At 41.2% G+C, this 13528-nt stretch overlaps 1 protein-coding gene and 1 long non-coding RNA gene across 5 annotated transcripts in view; both read right to left on the minus strand.

The window, feature by feature from the left end:
• Window positions 1–13528, minus strand: part of CNNM2 (cyclin and CBS domain divalent metal cation transport mediator 2) — a 165543-nt gene that overhangs the window by 78796 nt on the left and 73219 nt on the right. The window lies entirely within an intron of this gene.
• Window positions 3759–4685, minus strand: LOC108580450. Its single transcript, XR_001891526.3, has 2 exons — window positions 3939–4685; window positions 3759–3820 (listed from the first exon to the last, which is right to left on the minus strand). It is a non-coding gene; the product is annotated as an uncharacterized LOC108580450 (long non-coding RNA).

Genomic DNA, 13528 nt, shown 5'->3' on the forward strand with positions numbered 1-13528 from the left:
TTAACTGTACAGTTCAGTGGCACTGAGTACATTCATATTGTTGTACAACCATCACCACTACCCATCTCCACACATCTCTTAATCCTGCAAAACTAAAACGCATTAAACAATTTCCCATATTCCCCTCTCCACATCCCCTGACAACCACCCTAATACTTTCTATCTCTATAATTTTGACAAATCTAAGTTCTTCATATAAGTTGAATCATATAGTAATTGTCTTTTTGTGACTGGCTTATTTCACTTAGTATACTATCCTCAAGGTCCATCCATGTTGTAGCATATATCAGAATTTCCCTCCTTCCTAAGAGAGAATATACTCCCCATTGTTGGTAAATACCACATTTTGCTTATCCGTTCATCCACTGATGGACAGTTGGTTGGCTTCCATGATTTAGCTACTGTGAATAATGCTACTATAAACATGGTGTACAGGCCAGGCACAGTGGCTCACGCCTGCAATCCCAGCACTCTGGGAAGCCAAGGAGGGCAGATCACTTGAGGTCAGGAGTTCAAGACCAGCCTGGCCAACATGGCGAAACCCCCATCTCTACTAAAAATACAAAAATTAGCTGGGCATGGTAGCGCATGCCTGTAATCCCAGCACTTTGGGAGGCCAAGTTAGCAGATAATTTGAGGTCAGGAGTTCAAGAACAGCCTGGCCAATATGGTGAAACCCTGACTCTACTAAAAATGAGCCAGGCATGGTGGCACGCACCTGTAATCCCAGCTACTTGGGACGCTGAGGCACAAGAATTGCTTGAACCCAGGAGTCAGAGGCTGTAGTGAGCCGAGATTGTGCTACTGCACTCCATCCTCAGTGACACGGTGAGATCCCGTCTCAAAAAAAATGAAAAAAAAAAGAAAAAAGAAAAAAACAAAGGGGTGTACAAATATCTCAAGACACTGCTCTATTTTTGGCATATACTCAGAATTGAAATTGCTGGATCATATGGTAATTCTATTTTTAACTTTTTGAGGAGACGCCATACAGTTTTCTACAGCAGCCATTCCATTTTATTTATTTATTTACATATTTTTGAGATGGAATTTCGCTCATTGCCCATGCTGGAGTGCAACGGCGTGATCTCGGCTCACTGCAACCTCCACTCCCCAGGTTTAAGCGATTCTCCTGCTTCAGCCTCCTGAGTAGCTGGTATTATAGGTGCCTGCCACCACGCCCAGCTAGTTTTTGTATTTTTAGTAGAGATGGAGTTTCACAATGTTGCCCAGGCTGGTTTGGAACTCCTGACCTCAGGTGATCCATCCGCCTCGACCTCCCAAAGTGATGGGATTACAGGCATGAGCCAGCATGCCTAGCTATTCCATTTTAAATTACCACTAACAGTGCACCAATACTTGCTATGTTCTGTTTTTTTGATAGTAGTCATCAGAATGGGTCTGAGGTAACATCTTATACAAGTTTTAATTTGCATTTCCCTAAGTGATTAGTGATGAGAATTTTTGCATGTGCTTATTGGCCAATAGTAAATTTTGAAAGTTTTTTCAAGACTGTTTTAGCTATTCTCTGTCCCTTGCATTTCCACATGAATTTTGGGATCAACATGCCAACTTCTGGGGGCGGGGAGGGGGAAAGGGCAGCCTGGATTTTGATAACAATTGTATTAAATATGTAGATCTGATAAGTATTGTCATTTTAAAAATAGTCCTCTAATTTATGAGTCCACAAACACAGCTTTCCATTTGAGTCTTTAATTTCTTTTAATGTTTTATAGTTTGTAGAACACAAGTTTTGAAATTTTTAAATTATTCCTAAGTATTTTACTGTAAATAAAACTGTTTTCGTAATTTCATTGTCAGATCCAAGTGTGTAGAAATATAAGCGATTTTTGGCCGGGTGCGGTGGCTCTTGCCTGTAATTCCAACACTTTGGGAGGCCAAGGCAGTCAGATCATGAGGTCAGGAGATCGAGACCATCCTGGCTAACACGGTGAAACCCCATCTCTACTAAAAATACAAAAAAAAAAAAAAAAAAATTAGCCAGGCATGGTAGCGGGCACCTGTAGTCCCAGCTACTCGGGAGGCTGACGCAGGAGAATGGCATGAACCCAGGAGGCGGAGCTTGCAGTGAGCCCACATCGCGCCACAGCACTCCAGCCTGGGCGACAGAGAGAGACTCCATCTCAAAAAAAAAGAAAAAAGAAAAAAAATATATATATATATATACACACACACACACACATATATGTGATTTTTTTGCCCATAATCCCAGCCACTCGGGAGGCTGAGGCATGAGAATCACTTGAACCCAGGAAGCAGAGGCTGTAGTGAGCCAAGATTGTGCTACTGCACTCTAGCCTGGGCAACAGAATGAGACCCTGTCTCAAAAAACAAACAAACAAAAGGAAATAAGTGATTTTTTAATATTAACTCTTGTACCCTGCAACCCTGCTGAACTCATTCATTAATTCTAATAGGTTTTTTTGTCTGTCTTTTAGTAGAGACAAGGTTTCACCATGTTGGCCAGGGTGGTCTCAAACTCCTGGTCTCAAGGGATCCGCCTACCTTTGCCTCCCAAAGAGCTGGGATTACAGGCGTAAGCCACTGCACTGGCCTAAACCTAGTACTTTTGTAGTCGATCCCTCAGCATTTTCTATATAGAAGCTCATGTCATCTGTGAATAAAGTTTTATGTCTGTCTTTCCAATCCCGGTGTTTACCTTATCCCTTCCAAAGGCTATATATTATTCATTCATTATAATCACACTGATAATTGTAAAGACTTTGCCCAGAGACAAGCCTGTGTTTTTCTAGTTCCTTATATTTGTTTACTTTAAGTTAGCATATATACATGTGAAGGACCTGTAACAAAACAGTCAGAAAATAATACAATCTAGAATACATTTGAGCTGCATTTGATAGTTAAAGAATGGAAAGTACTTATCTTTAACAGTATCGAATAGCCTGTCAATTATGCATATTGATGTGCTTAGCCAGGCCATTCTAATTTCCTTTGTAACCTACTAAACAAAGCCTAGAGGGGCTTCCCTGCTCTAGATACAGGTAAAACTACTCTGCAAATACAAGTATGCATTCGCTGAACACCCACGCCATTGCCTGACGTCATTATTTGCATTATGAGTAAGAAAAACACAAGTGTGGCTTCAATCTAAGGAACTAATCCTCCTTTTACAAGCCAGAAAATAAATGCCCACTAATGTGGCATCAGAAGAGAGTTTATTAACTCTAACTTAATCAGGGCCATCAAGAAACAGGGGGAAAAAAAACCACACACACACACATACGAACACTGACATACAGCCATAAATATGGCGTGTACCCAGTTCAGTGCAAGTCATGTTAAACATGACTTTTTATTCTTAAGGTGTTTGTTCTAAACCATGAAGTAATGTCACTATATTCTTCTGCTCTTGCAATGTTTTGAGCTGCTACAGATTATGATACAAAGCCATTTGTAAAAGGGGAGGAAATGAGCTATAAAATCATATTAGAAATCTAATGGGACTGCAAACAAAATTAAAATGTATCTTTCCTGCTTAATATTGTAGCTTTATCTCCTACACTGATTTTTGTTCTTAATTGAAGGACAGCTTCATATAGAACCTTATAATGGTAACTATATTATTTGGGTCTTTTTCTTAACTGCTTTGTATACAAATTATACTTTACAAATATTTTACAAATATTAAATTTAAATATAGTTGGTCTACAGCATGTGACTTCTACATTTTAGACAAATGCTACATAAATATTAAAGCCAAGAATCTAGACCTCACATCCGTTTTCCCATTATATTTATTCTTCAGAATTCGAAGCAAACTTTTATACATATTCAATATCTAGAAAGAGAAAACAGAAAACAGGAGAAAATTATCAAAATAACATTTGGAAAGAACATGCATCTTCAAACTAAAATGGCCTACCAATGGCCCAAATAGCAAGTTGTAAAAGACCTACTTCAAGATACTTCATTCCAGTCTTTCAAAATACCAAGATTCTGAAAAGCTTCCAGAGAAATCAGTCAACTGCAGTGGAGCAAGAATTAGGACAAAACTGGCCTCCTCATTATTAAGACTGGATGCTTGCAGACAATGAAGCAATCCATAAGAATTCTCAGGGAAAATTCTCTTCAATCTAGAATTCCATTATCATCCCAACTCTCATCAAATGTTGAGCTAAATAAAAGGACTCAGAAAGTGTCCTTTCTCCTCACCCTTCTTAAGGACAGTCCTTACAGATACATTTCATCAAAATCAGGGAGTATGTCTAGAAAGGAGAGGATATGGGATCCAGGAAATTATCTAGGAAAGCAGTAATGGGAAGTCACAGGATGTCAGTTATGAAAAGGTCTAGAGAGCAGTCATTCCAGTTTGGAGCAACAATGAGCTCTAGGAGAGGTTGGAGGTGAGAGGGAATAGAACAAGAGAATCAATTGTACAATGGAGAGTTCAAAGATAATTGAGGATATAATAAAGGCAAATATCTCATGGAAGAAAGGCCATGAGAAAATAAATGCTATACAAGGAAAGAAAGGTATACTACTAGGATATGAAGTGAACAATTTTTATAAATTATGATAATATAAATTAACTTTTAGATTCAACCTATTCACAATAGAAGTTTTTTGTTTTGTTTTTTTAATCAGCGTCTTGCTCTGTCTCCCAGGCTGGAGTACAGTAGGGCAATCACAGCTCACTGAGCTTCAATCTCCCACCCCGGCCTCCCGAGTACTAAGACTCCAGGCATGTGCCACCATGCCCAACTGAGTTTTAAATTATTTGTAGAGACAAGGTCTCCCTATGTTGCCCAGGCTGGTCTTGAACTCCTGGCCTTAAGCAATCTTCTGGCCTCAGCCTCCCAAGGTGCTGGGATTACAGGCGTGAGCTGTTGCACCTGGCCCAAACATGTCTTAATTGCAGTTATAAACAGTATGAAATTTCATCAGCCTCGATGAAGAAAAGGCCCTGATAATAAAAAGTAAAAAAAAAAAAAAGATGGCAGAATATAGGGATACAAGAGGGATGGCCAAATAAAAAGGCAGAGGCACTGCTGTTTTAACTACTGAAAGCAGAAAAACAATAGGAAAAAAAAATGAAACCAAACCTTCATTCTTTGAAAAGATCAATAAAATTGATGAACCTCTAGAAAGACTAACAAAAAAGATAACATAAATTACAATATCAGGAATAAAAAAGAGGGTAATATCATTACAGATCTCACAGATAATAAAAGGATAGGATAATACGATAATTCTACACACACAAATTGGACAACTTCGATAAAATGGACCAATTCCTTAAAAACTCCAAACTATCAGGCCAGGCACAGTGGCTCATGCCTGTAATCCCAGCACTTTGGGAGGCCCAGGCAGGTGGATCACCTGAGGTCGGGAGTTTGAGACTAGCTTAACATGGAGAAACCCCGTCTCTACTAAAAATATAAAATTAGCTGGGGGTAGTGGTATATGCCTGTAATCCCAGCTACTCGGGAGGCTGAGGCGGAGGTTGTGGTGAGCCGAGATCACGCCATTGCACTCCAGCCTGGGCAACAAGAGTGAAACTCCATCTCAAAAAAAAAAAAAAAAAACAACTTTAAATCAATGCAATGCCTACCATCTTTCTCCAACCCCCACCCCCACCAGATGTAACACATTTTTAATAAGCTAACATGGTTTATTAAACTAGTACTTGTAAGCTAGGGGCATCTAATTCTGAAATTATCTACATAGCCTGAAAACTTTCCCCCAAAAACTCTACATATACTAGAACAAATATTATTTTAAAGGCAAAGCTGAGTTAGCAAGAAAGAGAAAGGCCAGGTGTGGTGGCTCATGCCTGTAATCCCAGCACTTTGGGAGGCCAAGGCAGGTGGGTCACTTGAGGTCAGGAGTTCGAAACCAGCCTGGTCAACACGGCAAAACCCCATCTCCACTAAAAATACAAAAATTAGCTGGGCATAGTGGCACATGCCTGTAGTCCCAGCTGCTCGGGAGGCTGAGGCAGGAGAATCGCTTGAACCCTGGAGGTGGAGGTTGCGGTAAGCTGCGATCACGCCACTGCACTCCAGCCCTAGTGACACAGCGAGACTCTGTCTTGAGAGAAAAAAGAAGAGGAAGAAGAGGAGGAAGAAGAGGAGGAGGAAGAGGAGGAGGAAGAGGAGGAAGAAGAGGAAGAACAGGACGAAGAAGAGGAAGACCAGGAGGAAGAAGAGGAAGAGGAGGAAGGAGGAGGAGGAAGGAGGGAGGAGGAGGAAGGAGGAGGAGGAAGGAGGAGGAGTAAAAGGAGGAGGAGGAAGAGGAGGAGGAGGAAGAGGAGGAGGAGGAAGAGGAAGAGAAGGAGGAGAAGGAAGAAGAGGAGGAGGAAGAAGAGGAGGAGAAGGAAGAGGAGGAGGAAGAAGAGGAGGAGGAGGAAGAGGAAGAGAAAGAGAAAGAGGAGAAGAAAGAGGAGAAGGAGGAGGAGGAGGAGGAGAAGGAGGAGGAGGAGAAGGAGGAGGGAGGGAGAAGGAGGAGGAGGAGAAGGAGGAGGAGGAGGAGGAGGAGGGAAGGAGGAGGAGGAAGAGAAGGAGGAGGAGGAGGAGGAAGAAGAGAAGGAGGAGGGAGGGAGGAGGAGGAGGAAGAGGGAGGGAAGAGGGAGGAGGAGGAGGAGGAGGGAGGAAGGAGGGGAGGAGAAGGAGTGATGATTTATTAAATGATGATGATGATGATGATAAATGATGATGATGCAACATAATGATAATGATGACAATGATGATGAACATTATTTACTGATGCAACATGATGAACATTTATTTAACATGATGATGAAATGATGATGATGATTAACGATGATGAGATTATTAAACGATGATGACGATGACAATGATGACAATGATGATGACAAATGATGATTTATTGAATGATGATGATAAATGATGGAAACATGATGATGAATGATGATGCACATTAACGATGATGATGACGATGATGATGATGATACAATGATGATGACACGATGAACATTTATTTGATGAACATAACGATGATTTAAACATACTGATGATGATGATGAAACATTTATTTATTTAATCACGATGATGATGAAACATTTATTTATTTATCCATAAATGATGATGATGATGATGACGTACGATGATGATGATGAAACATTTATTAAATGATGAAATATTAAAATGATGATGATTAACATTTATTTATTTGATGATAAACATTTATTTATTTAAACGACGAAACATTAAAATGATGATGATTAAACATTTATTTATCGATGACAACATTATTTATTTATTAAAATGATAAACATTAAACGATGATGCATTGCTCATTATTGCACGATGATGATGACAAACATATTTATTAAAAGGAGGAGGAGGAGGAGGAAGAGGAGGAGGAATGGAGGAGGACGAGGAGGAGGACAAAGGAGTGAGTACGCTGAGGAGGACAAGGATAGGAGGAGAAGGAGGAGGAGAAGGAGGAGGAGGAAGAGGAGGAGGAAGAGGAGGAGGACAAGGAGGAGGAGAAGGAGGAGGAGGAAGAGGAGGAAGAGGAGGAGGAAGAGAGGAGGACAAAGGAGGAGGGAGAAGGAGGAGGAGGAGGAGTGAGGAGGAGAAGGAGGAGGAGGAGAAGGAGGAGGAGGAAGGAGGAGAAGGAGGAGGAGGAGGAGGAGGAGGAGGAGGAAGAGAGAAGGGAGGAGAAAGAGGAGGAGGGAGAAGAGGAGGAAGAGGAGGAAGGAGGAGAGGAGAAGGAAAGAAGGAGAAGAAGGAGGAGGAGAAGGAGGAGGAAGAGGAAGAAGAGGAAGGGAGGAGGAGGAGAAGGAGGAGGAGAAGGAGGAGGAGAAGGAGGAGGAGAAGGAAGAGAAGGAGGAAGAGGAAAGGGAGGAGGAGAAGGAGGGAGGAGGAAGATGAGGAGGAAGAGGAGGAGGAAGAGGAAGAGGAAGAAGAGGAAGAAGAAGAGGAAGAAGAAGAAGAAGACCCCAGAAGCCAGAAAAGCAGAGAGAACTAAAAACCAGATGCATGTGAGCTGCCCCTTTCCTGAGCTGGTAACCTTTCTTTGTAGGTTACCTGCTGTGTACCATGGAGGCTCAAAGGCCTCTTCCAGCTAGGGTTCCTGATGTGATTAGGTTCCATCGATCATATGCACTAACATGGATTTGGAAAGAGAAACTGAAGACCTAGTTCTGGTACTTTGCAAACAGGCATAGGCCAAGGCATTTGATTGTTCTGCAGCATCATTAGTTGAGTGTACAGTGTCTAGTAACTAGTGTCATGGGTATCGGGGCAGGGCATGAGTATTTACTGTGGATCAAAAACAGATAAGCATGATTCTGGTGCCGACAGCTTTAGTGGAGGCTTCCTGATCATTGTGGTTTCCTAACCATGGCAGTGGTCATGTGATTCTAGGTTGGTTTTTAAAACCCCAACTGGCAGCTATTTTGTTGGCCAGTTTTGTGTGGGGCTTTGATAATTGTTCCTAAAGACAAAACCCTTCTACTAGAGTATAAGTTCCTCAAGGAAAGTGAGCTTTGTCTGTTTTGTTCACTAATGTGTTCCCCAAGAACCCAAAAATAGTACTTAACATATGGTAGATGCTCAAAAAATATTTGATTGAATGAACAAACTTTGAATCTATTTCTTCAGCCCTTCTAGCAATTTTGTTGGTGTTTAATGCTTTATGGTAAACCTCTCCTGTTTAAACTAACTAGAATAAATTATGTGTCTGCAACTTCACAATTCATATCAAGTAGGGAGTAGGAGTTAAGATTTTGAGCCAGGTGTGGTGGCTCATACCTGTAATCCCAGCACTTTGGGAGGCCAAGGTGGGTGGATCACTTGAGGTCAGGGGTTCGAGACCAGCCTGGCCAACATGGTGAAACCCCATCTCTACTAAAAATACAAAAATTAGCTGGGCACGGTGGCACGTGCCTGTAATCCCAGCTACTCGGGAGGCTGAGGTAGGAAAGTCACTTGAACCCGGGAGGCAGAGGTCAAGATTATGCCACTGTACTCTAGCCTCGGCAACAGAGTGAGACTTTGTCTTTGAGAGAAAGAGAGAGAGAGAGAGAGAGAGACAGAGAGAGAGAGAGGATGTGGACATAAAGCCAGAACCTCCAACCTCCAAAGGGATGCCTCTTTAGGAAAAGAGTAGACCACAAAGAATCTGCCCACCTAGCCAGGTGAGCTGATAAGGACACTTACCTGCCTCTGCTGAGGCTCTGGGAAGGAGGGAGGGAAAAGTATAACCTGATTGAAGCTTAAATTTTTACTACCTTAGTGGTCCTGAAACCTTTAAGTCAAGAAATTAACAACAAAGAATACATCCTCAACCAAAGCCATACAGGATTCCACAGATAAAGCTCTTTTTGGGAGAGAGAAACAACAAAAAACCTATTCACAAGCCATAATCACAAACAATAGGAGGAAACCATCCACTATAAGCAAAAGGCAATAGACAAAACAAAAAAAAATTTCAAAATTATCAGATAATAGAATTCTCTTTGGAAAAAGTTATACAGAAGTTAGGGCAATCCAAAATTTTTGACCAATTAAAGGGTGAAATCAGATAAGTCAGCCCCTGCTAGTGTACAACTAGGGAAAACGTACCTCTCCTAAGTAACAAGTCTTAATCTTCTTTCCACAAAAATTCAGCTTCAGGAAGTCTAACAGCAATCCTAAGGAAGTTAGGGAACATGTCCAGCCAAACTAGATCAATAATCCACTCTGACCATAGGAAATATGTAAGACCTCATACTTAAAGCAAACTTCATATCACACAAGTTTCTCAATGCACATAAGTAAACATAATGATGGTAAATCCAAATACTGTGGACTATGGTAGGCTCAGAGGAGATCATGCATCATCTAGTCATTCAATTAACATGTACTGAGTATCAAGTTCTATAAGCCAGTTTGAAACTGGCTTTTAAACAAGTAAGACAAGGACCAAGAACCTGCAATCTACTGAGAAAATACAGATATGTGTGACATATTCTTCGTCGAAAAGACTTTTGGAAAAACTGATCATGCTAGGTAGATGATAAACTGACCTACACATTAGTAAGGCAGGAATCTACTGTTTACCACTATCAAAATCCCTCCTGGATCACAGATACTCTAGCGAGGCTGCAATTATGACCTTCATTTTCTAGATGAGGAAATTGAAGTTTAAACAGATTAACTTGATTTGCCCAACATAGATCCCCAGCTGGATAATCAGAAAGCTGAGGTTCAAATCCAGGGCTGATTCCAAAGCCCTTGCTATGAACTATTGTGGTACCAAGGCAGGCTTGAGAATCAGCAATAGGCATGGAATCACATTCCCATTCACAAGTAGGTAGACTGCACAAAGGTCAACCTCCCGGCCTCCCAGTCCCCCTTTACACACACTCCATTCTCACTCACTCGCAAACCAAATAGAAAGGAACTGAAGGCTGGGCACAGTGGCTCACATCTGTAATCCCAGTACTTTGGGAGGCTGAGGTGGGAGGATCACTTTGAGGTCAGGAATTCAAGACTAGCCTGGCCAACACGGTGAAACCCCGTCTCTACTAAAAATACAAAAATGAGCAGGGTGTGATGGCGGATGCCTGTAATCCCAGTTGCTTGGAAAGCTGAGGCAGGGAGAATCGCTTGAACCCAGGAGGTGGAGGTTGCAGTGCGCCAAGATCACGCCACTGCACTCCAGCCTGGACAACAGAGCAAGACTGCGTCTCAAATAAAAAAAGGAACTTGGAGCTTGCTCCCAGTAAAAGGCTGCCCCCACTACAATGTGGGTACCTGGGCAAAGTCTTTGGCAAATATGTTTACTTTGGAAACAAGTAGAAGAATGTCAAAATATGAGATTCCTGCACTCAGAAAGCTTAGTCTAAGTTTATACTCAAAAGATTATTTGCTCAAATTGTCCACAAATACGTAGTTTGCTCAGGGATTGTAATACATCAGCATGTACACATCAATTTGTATGTATAGCGGATATAAGTCATGTAAATGCAAATGTATATAGAGAAAAGCTATAAAAATTGCTCTAAAAAATTTAACATAATAGTTCACACAGCTGAGCTAAATTTACCTTTACCCTATCTATGGAGAAAAAAAATAAAATGTTTACTAAATAAGAGTATAACCAAGACTAAGTGTTACTGGTTAAACTATTAAGAACTCTTTCAAAGTAGCCTCAAGCACTTAGAAGCATCTATTTACATGCAAAACCAAGGCTCAGGTAATTGCAAATTCCCTTAGGACCAACACTAGGTAATATATTGTGGTTCCAGTCTTTAATGTATAAGTAACAAATGGTAATATAGCATTCCTTGAAAAATGCTCTGTATTTAAGATCCTATGCTAGTTCAGAGTGGACTTCCCTCTCTACTCCTTCAGATACTCCAAATTAGTATAGCTTTACTTCAGATGATGGAATTTAAGAAATAAAAGAATCAAAATTCTGAGAGTTAAGCAAGCCAAATATGAAAGAGCAGGAGAGCAGTGTAATGGAAGAAAGCAGATGGAACAGTTCAAATCCTGAGATCAGATATTGTAATCTTAAAATAAGGCAAGGAAGTAATCCAAAAGAAATATTACTAAAAATAAATATCCATTTTAATCAATGTCTTATTTTCTTCCATTAATTATTTCCATCCCTTTTGAAGTTGGAAGGATTTTATGAAGAGAACCAAGTAAGAGAAGGGGCACACCATTTCAAAATTTAAAATTTCCAGCCTGGTGCAGTGGCTCACATCTGTAATCCCAGCACTTTGGGAGGCCAAGGCAAGCAGATCACTTGAGGTCAGGAGTTCGAGACCAGTCTGGCCAACATAGTGAAACCTCATCTGTGCTAAAAATATAAAATATTAGCCTGGCATGGTGGCACACGCCTGTAATCCCAGCTACTTGGGAGGCTGAGGCAGGAGAATTGCTTCAACCTGGGAAGCAGAGGTTGCAGTGTGCCAAGATCACACCACTACACTCCAGCCTGGGCAACAGAGCAAGACTGTCTCAAAATAAAATAAAATTTCCTACAGCCACAGTGAAAAATATAAGAATTGGGTCTCATTTATACAGAGGGATAACTATTCCTACTCTCTAATTACAATGAAAGTTCTCCATGTGGGCTGAGGAACAGCAGGTAAAAGAAATCGGAAGGTAAATTTACACAAACATCTTTAAATTTCCACACCCTCAACCATTCAAGGCACTGTACATTAATGAAGGGAAAGATACACTCTCCCCTCACACCTCAAAGAACAAAATGCAGGAATGGATGGAAAGAATATCAAAATTGCATTAAAGATCGCTTCACTCTGTTACAAAACTCAAGGCAGGCGGATCACCTGAGGTCAGGAGTTCGAGATCAGCCTGGCCAACATAATGAAACCCCATCTCTACTAAAAAAAAAAAAACAAAAAAAAAAACAAAAAAATTAGCCAGGTGTGTTGGCACATGCCTATAATCCTAGCTACTTGGGAGGCTGAAACATGAGAATCGCTCGAACCCAGGAGGCAGAGGTTGCAGTGAGACGAGATTGCACCACTGCACTACAGCCTGGGTGACAGAGCCAGACTCCATCTCAAATAAATTAAAAAAATAAAAAATTTAAAAATTTTTTAAAAGGCCGGGTGCAGTGGCTCAAGCCTGTAATCCTAGCACTTTGGGAAGCCGAGGCGGGCAGATCACAAGGTCAGGAGATGAAGACCATCCTGGCTAACACGGTGAAACCCAGTCTCTACTAAAAATGCAAAAAAAAATTAGCCAGACTTGGTGGTGGGCACCTGTAGTCCCAGCTATTCGGGAGGCCGAGGCAGGAGAATGGTGTGAACCTGGGAGGCGGAGCTTGCAGTGAGTCGAGATCGCACCACTGGACTCCAGCCTGGGTGACAGAGATTCCGTCTCAAAAATAAAATAAAATAAAGTTTAGTGGATATGAAAAGAGGCTATTACTATATTATACCTTTTGTACAATCACTAATCATCTTTAAAGAACCAGAAGCCCGATAGTTAAACAAAGGAGTGTAGGCATTTAGAAACCCCAAACTGTATTTTATTTTGAGATGGAGTCTCACTGTCGCCCAGGTTGGAGTGCAGTGGTGCCATCTCAGCTCACTGCAACCTCCATCTCCTGGGTCAAACAATTCTCCTGCCTCAGCCTCCCAAGTAGCTGGGACCACAGGGATGCGCCACCATGCCCGGCTAGTTTTTGTGTTTTTAGTAGAGTTCGGGTTTCACCATGTTAGCCAGGCTGGTCTCGAACTCTTGACCTGAGGTGATCCGCTCGCCTCAGCCTCCCAAAGTGCTGGAATTACAGGCATGAGTCACCATGCCCATCCCCAAACTATCTTTAAATGTACCATTTTTTAAAACTCACTTTAAGAACACATAAAGCAAGTATTTTCTCTTCCCTAAAATTCAAGGAAAGCCTAAATAAAAATAAAACTTTATTTGCTGAAGTAACCTCCAGAAAAATATAAGAATGAAAAAAAATAAAATAAAGACGACCCCAACTAAGTCTTTAGACCAAAGTTACTCACTGAACAATGAGTAATTTAACCTTGACTAGTTAAGTC

This window comes from Papio anubis, chromosome 11, assembly GCF_008728515.1.
Source record: "Papio anubis isolate 15944 chromosome 11, Panubis1.0, whole genome shotgun sequence".
In the NCBI taxonomy this organism is placed as follows: Eukaryota; Metazoa; Chordata; class Mammalia; order Primates; family Cercopithecidae; genus Papio; species Papio anubis.